General features: G+C 37.6%; 1 pseudogene; it reads right to left on the reverse strand.

The window, feature by feature from the left end:
- Positions 1 to 274: 274 nt before the first annotated feature.
- On the reverse strand, positions 275 to 2,991 carry LOC114216476 (large ribosomal subunit protein uL29 pseudogene; annotated as a pseudogene).
- Between the last annotated feature and the right edge of the window lie 4,525 nt (positions 2,992 to 7,516).

Below are 7,516 nucleotides of genomic sequence, written 5' to 3' on the forward strand. Positions count from 1 at the left end.
TTACAAATACTAAATTGAGTGGCACAGACTAATTACAATGGGATTTCCATGCCTCATTCCATATTAAAGGTGTTCTGACTTCCCCATTCCCTTTTGCCTGGAAGAATGTCAGAGGATAATCAGTGGTTTTTGTTGTTGGTGTTGGTGTTGTTTTGTTTTGTTTTGTTTTTGGTTTGCTTGTGCTATGGGCAGATAGAACCACTTCTTCAGGTGCCAATGCTAGTAGTTCTACTAGGGACTGGATTCTATCTTAGGCTTACTTTTTTTTTTTCCTTCAGTTTGTGTATGTTTTATGATCCTGGTGCTCAGGCCTTGCATACTTCTGCAGTGAATATAGCTGCTCCTTCCACTGCTGCTTCTTGGTCTTCAGGTTCTCCTCCCACTTGTTCAGCCGGTGGCAAAGGGCGTGTGTCTTCTTGGGCTGCAGATCCCAGGGCTTATCCTTCTTACCCTTGTAGAATTTCCTGAGGTTCTCTTTCTGAGTCTGGCTGATGACAGTGAGAACATGAGCGATGGGTTTGCAAACAGCTGGGATCTTGGACAGTTTGGAAGCCGTTCCACCTGTCACTTTGGTGATGTGCAGCTGGGACAGCTCCACCTTCAGGTCTTCCAACTGTTTAAGCAGCTCCTCCTTTTTGCCGTAAGGATCTTGAACCTTAAACTTGGCCACATCTGCATTGTCCTCTGCCACCACCGAGGGATAGAGCTCTCATGCTTACTTTGTATCCCTGCAGTTTTTAATGTCTTGCTCTGCATGGGGCGGATGCCGTACGTATACTTACTGATTGACTAATGGGTTAATCCTAAGACATAACCATGTTTAACATGAAACTATTATGTGGAACACACAGTCAATTTCAGAATTACAAGGTAAAGTGAAGTAACTGTTATTCTGGAGTACATAACACATATTTCACGACAGTGAAGCGTACCTGCAAATAATAAAATTATGGCTAGTACTTATGGAGTGCTAAGTAAGCACATATTGCCCAACGCTGTTCTAGATGTCTTACACTGCAAGGTAGATACTGTTACTATCCCTTTTTTATAGGCAAGGAAACCAAAGCACAGCTATTAATTGTTTTTTTAAAAATTATTTATTTATTTATTTTTTTGCACAGCTATTAATTGTAGAATCAGAATTTGAACCAATGAAATTTCATTCTGTACTCAACTATAGCATTAATGCCTTCAGATCATTGGAACATCATGGCTTATAGCAATCAGAAACAGCGGTAAGGGAAGTTTCCAAGAAGTTTGCTGGTAGGTTTGGCAGTGACTAAGCCAAGTGTCAATTTCTACATGTTCCGCTTGTGAAAAAGACTGTGAGCATCACTCATTTTACTACCGATAAGCACCATAGGACATAGATGCAACATGTTCTAACAATCACCGCAGTAGTGGTGACTTCAAATGCAAGGACAACATAAGATACCAATTGATGATGAATATACTTTTAGAGATCTTGTTTCTGTTCATATTAATTAATGTATGAGACATAAGATTTCTGAATATTACATTCGTTTTTGTGTAAAAAGCCAGATAATAAATATTTCAGGCCTTATGGACCTCATAGTCTCTGTCACAGTTATTCAACTTGGCCATTGCAGCACAAAAACAGCCATGAACAATACGTAAATGCATGGGTGTGGCAACGCATTTACCAATAATACTTTATTAACACAAATAGGCAGTGTCTTGGGTTTTTGGTCCATGGCCCTTAGTTTCCTGACTCTTGGTTTAGGTAAATAATTTTTGTCCTGTCAGTTTATGACTGGGATGGTGGTGTCAAATCTCTATATCTTCCAAATTATTCCCTCTATAATTCTGTTAAGAACAAATGAATAATGAAACTACTTCTTAATTTCTCTGCCAGGCTTTCATTATTCTTCCTATCCATGAGTTTCTAAAAATGTTAGAGCTCTAAAAGCAATAGCAAGCTCTATGCTTTGCATATTGCTGTATATCCATTGACTTTAAGGACCTGGGAAAAGCACAAGTACACAATTTTAGTTTCTTGTAATTTAGATGTTTCAGATTTGCTTTCAAAAGACCTTAATTCTCAAATATTCTGGGTGAAAACATGGTAGCTGAAAGAAGGAAGTGATGGAAGGAGGGAATAAAGGAAGTCAAAAAAGGAGAAGGGAGGGAGCAGATGAGGGACTCTGAACTATAAAGAAAAAAATTTTATGGTATTCTTAAGACTTAGGCTATTCTGATATGGAGCAACTTATGAAATACCCACCATGGAAAGCATATAAGTATTACAGCCCTCTCTAATAAACACACACAATTATTGCAGTAAGTAGGTGTTACTTGGAACAACAGAACCAACCAGCATGAAATATTTTATAAAACTCACAGAACCAATGCATGGGCTTTTTCTTCAAATGCTGCAATTTTAGAATGAAAGTATACAAGGAAATTTTATTTAATTTCTATTTGTATTAAATACCCCCCCAAATGGAAGTGATAGAACATTGCTCTTGACTACAGAACAGTTGCTATAAACCAGGCAATGGTGAGTCCTCATTTGATCCTTCTATTTACAGTGATGAGTATGACAGATGCCATGTCCAAGAATTTGATCAAGCTTGAGGGAAAGAAAAGGGATCTCTTTGAAGTGCTAGCTACACTGTGGGTATGGTCAGAAGATAGTAAATAGGGGCACCTGCCTTAGTGGTATGGAAAGACTCTGCTTTTCCTGAACTTGGCCTCTGGGCATGAGAATGAGTCTCTGGGAAACCACACACTGAGAAGAAAGTCAACGTATATTGTATTTAAGGAAACATTTATTTTCCTTAAGATGGATTGAGGTTGTGACTTTCTGAAAATTCTCTGGTAACATTTGCTGAAAATTTCTCTGTGTGTGTTAATATAATGCCTCTCTCCTGAAGAACCGGGAAGAGTGAGAGGGCTACCTGGGCCTAGGGTGGGTGGAGACTAACCTGGAGTATTGAAACTTCTTCACCCCACCTCACCATCCACCATGGTGGTTATTGGTGGCTAAACGTAGGTTTGGGACTCCATTGCTGCTGGTGTCTTATGGCTTGATCCTACAGGAAAAGAAACTTTTGTGGTCAGGCAGTAGGTTTCTTCTAAAAGGGTGTGTGTATAGAAGACAGTAATGTGGATGTGCATCTGTGGGATTCATTTGAAAAGAGCTTAACTTTGTTTTATGTTTTTTTTTTAACTTTTCCCACGAACTCTGGAAATAACCATATTTAAAGGTTTTAAAGTTGTTGCCTTATGTTGGACTTGATTTTAATTACCCCCAACTTGTTTGTAAAGTGAGTTTCCCCTGAATCTTGTAGTGTGGGTGGTGCTTGGAATTAAGAGATGCATTATAAAAAGAATCCCTCTGTGGGAACCTGCATAGCAGTGTGGGTATGAAAACCCAGGGAGGTAGGGTGTGGGAGTCTTTGGTGGAGCTGAGACCCATAGTTGTGTGGGGGAAACCATAGGGAGAAGCATCTGCCAACAGAATGGCATATAAGCTGGTGCAAGATCCCAAAACAGTTTTCTCAAAATGAAAACAAATATTGCTCTCAAAATCAAAGAATCAACAGCAAGTTTCTGTGCTGACTCACTTGGCTTCTACGTCTTACTCCTACAGATTGCCTGAAATAAAACATTTTAAGAACTCTGGTACCATGAGAAATTATCAGATGCATCTGGCTATAAATGTATTAATCTTATTTCCTTGCATTAAACCTTTTAAGTTGTTCTCAGTAGTTGCTAAAAACAACCACTTAGGCAGCCCATCTTGTACCTGGTATCTGTGGCAGTGTAGTTACTCAGTTAGATTTAGATTATGGCTACCCTTGGCTGATTAAAACAGAATGGCATATAATGACAACGTAAGTATTGGGTTTTCTCCTGTGTGTTCAGGTGGACAATTCAATGGTATTGTTGCTACTACCATTCTTATTCTTTCCATATTTCTCCTTTCTGCTTTAGAAGAAAAGGAGCCACTCTTTGTATGCTTTGTTTCTAGGAATGGGAGTGGGAATGAGCACATGGAGATGGGTGCCATTGGAGTTAAACAAATTAATTAATATTGAGCAGGTGGTATGGGCTTTAAAATCAGATAGACATGCTTTGGGATACTAGGCAAGACCCTCATTCTTTTTTAACTTCAATTCTTTATCAGTAAAAGAGGGAATGATAATGGAACCTTTTAATTAGGATTGTTATAAAAATTTATATGAAAAATGCATAAAGACATTTAGGACAATGCCTGGGTCATGGTAAGCACTCAGTAAATGCTCTTTACTCAGTAGGTATTTCTTGAATTAATACCCAAATATTAAAAGCTGATCAACATAACAATTTGAAAGATCCTATTACCATTTCCAGTGGAAATAATTTGAATTCTGATTTCCTGTATCTGATGCTGGCTAGGAGGTGATAGCTTCTCCTTTGCTCCCAATTAACATTAATATGAGTGGGCTTTATGTAAATGAGACATTTGCATTCATAGTGACTGGTGGAATGAGTTCTAAACCATGTGGACTGTTTAGCACCTCATTTTCTTGTTTTTTTTTTTGATGTTGTTCTAATGCCTGCATCCAATGCACCTGGGGCTTCATGTCTGACTGAGCTGAAATCATGAAACAAATATGTGAAGTCTCTTTTTAAATTAATGACATACGCTTCCACTTTTTATGTTTTGGGCAAATAAAAGTTTCCAAAGCAGCTATGGGCAGTTCATAAATGAAGTGAAATCTCACCACTTAAATACTTACCTTTTCAAATTGCTGGTTCATTTGTATCAGGGACAAATGGAAAAAGTTGCTGATGTTGGTGCTAGCATGAGCTTTTCATATCAGCATAACCGTGTGATTAAATATGATAAATAATTTATTAATTTTTAAAAGTTGTTGGCATATTTTCCTTGCCAGGAATGTCTTTTCCACTCTTCTCCCATATGATAATAATAATAATAGTAATAATAGTAAATATAATAATAATAATAGCAGTAACTGTATTTATGGACTTGCTTTATATCAGGCATTGTTCTAAGTCCTTTACATGTTTTAACTAAATTTAATCTCAACATCTCTTGATATGGCAGATGCTATTTAATTCCACTTTTACAAGTACAGAAATTAAAGCTCAGCAATATTAAGCAAACTGTTTAAGGCCACACAGCTAACTAAGTGGCACAGCTGGGGTTTAAAGCCAGGCAGTTTGTTCCAGAGTTCATACTCTTAAAAATTATACTATGCTGCCTCTCCATTTAGTTCATTCTCAAATTTTCTTAAAAGCTCAGTTCATTGTCACTTTCTCCTGATCTATTTCCCCCGCCCAGTATACCCCTCCCTCCCCAATTCCTATGGCATTATTTCATTTATGTCATGCATTTGTCATTTAGGAACCTCTACTTGTCATTGATAATTAATTGTTTTCATGTATAGGTCCTGTCTGTCCCCGTGCATCATGCCTAGTAAATGTCTCCCTTGGAACAGGTGGTGATGGGTGAAAAATTCTCACTTTGAGAATAACTCTCTATACAGGAATAGTGCAACACAGATATCAAGGAATAAATTCTTTTCCCCTATTTGCAGATATATGAGGTAGAAAACCAGTCTGAGGTAGGAGGAAAACTAAACATTAAGGTTCTTGGATTCAGTTCTTTGTTGCTTGTGTGTGAATGATCATCTTGAGTCCATATGTTTGGAGAGTTATTTTACCCTGGCCAACATTTTACTATAGAGCTTTATTTATTAACATTAACAAGAATCATGGGACTAGACCCTTATGCCTTAGATGGAAAGTTTACACCTACTAAGAGAGTCCAGAGCAAGGCAATTAGCACTTATGTTTTTGAGTTGAATGAATGGAAACCATCTGAGAATTAGAAAGCATGCCAAAGTAGCCGGCACAATGGAAATCAAGTTTTCAGAAATGGCTAACTGGATCCTGTAACTGCATAATCATTTTCAGAGACATTCCACAGCCAGAATTTCTTAAAACCCAGATTACATTGGTTTCTTTCCATAACACATCATGCCTAACTGCTTGTTCTATAGAAATTTTTATTCCTTCTGTGGGAGATGTGTTTCAAAATGGGACCAAAATTCTCTTCTTGGCAGTTGGGAGTAGGTGAACTAGATATGGCTGAACTCAGGAACTGGAGTTGGAGCATCTAGTATTTGGATTTCTTTGTCCTCACTTGACCAGTGGGACAAAGAAATCCCCGTTGTAAATTTCACCATTTATGGTCGTCAGGCAAGAATCCATATTTACACAAGTAAGTAATGAGGGAAGGTAGAGAATGCCCGATAGAATTCCATTGTTATACTTTAATTTCCCCCAAATCATAGATGAGAATCATGGCTGCAGTGCCATGCTAACCTGATATCAATATTAGCTTGAAAATGTTTTTAGGCAGAAGAAAGCAACAAGGGAGAGACTTCTTTGTTAGCATCTATCTGGAAAACTGGCGTGATAAACCAGCACGCCACTGCTGCTGGATCTGAAAGAGGGGAGGAGGGGCTGTTCTTTGGATAAATCCAAAGAGGTATCGATTTTCTAGTGCTTTTTTGGAAATGCCTATGTTGGTTTATGTTGCATTTTCATTCACTCATAGTTGCTTCTGCTAATAAAGGTCCTCTGGTGGCAGTAATTCTCAGCAGAGTGAAGTCCTTTAGCAATGAAATCCTTGGTGTATTCACTAACATGAAGTGCGATCTGTCCTTGCACCTGGTACACATTCAGTTCTGCAGGGAGTCACATTGCTATTTATGCCTTTTGTTTAGTCACACAAGGGAACTAGAACAAGATTTTCACCTTGACTTTTACAAGGTACATTATGAGCTGTACAACTCCTTAGAATGAGCTTGGCAGTCCCTAGTTCTTAGGCAACAGTGATTTGCAACTGGATGTAAGGAAAAGGGACATTAATTGCTAGTAATTAGTAGTTCACAGAGTATTTTTGTTTGTTTGTTTGTTTGTTTTTACTGTGAATTAATCAATCTCCTGAGAAGAATGAGAAAAGCAAGAATGAATAGAAAAGCAAGGTTTTAGCTTTAAAATCCAAGCATTTTGAGTTTAGTGCCATACCAATGACTCACTCTAGTTTTATTTTGTGACTCACAAAGATGTATGTCACCTTCTCTCTTTTAAAATTTAATATTATTTTATCAAAATTCTACATGTACATTAAATAACTGACTGTACATGTACAGTATTGAAAAAGCCAAATCTTTTACAAAGCTCATAATAAAAAACAGCAATCTCCGGCTCCACTCCTTTCCTCTTTAATTCTTAATCTCTGGAGGCAACTTCTTTCAACTTTAAGCTATTTCTTCTGCTGTTTACTGCCATATTTCTAATAACTTGCTTGCAACATCATTTCTTGATTTTTTTTTCAGCTTTAGGTCTTATTTACTGACTTCTTACTATGAAAGGTAAAAACTTAGTGCTCTTAATAAGAAACCACGTCCTGCAACCTCAGGATACACGCCCACTCTTCATCTTCTCTTAGTGTGTTGCTTTATCATTTTTGATT

This window comes from Eumetopias jubatus, unplaced genomic scaffold (assembly GCF_037043125.1).
Source record: "Eumetopias jubatus isolate StellerSeaLion01/CBP00866 unplaced genomic scaffold, mEumJub1_p1.0 scaffold_3, whole genome shotgun sequence".
NCBI classification, from domain to species: domain Eukaryota; kingdom Metazoa; phylum Chordata; class Mammalia; order Carnivora; family Otariidae; genus Eumetopias; species Eumetopias jubatus.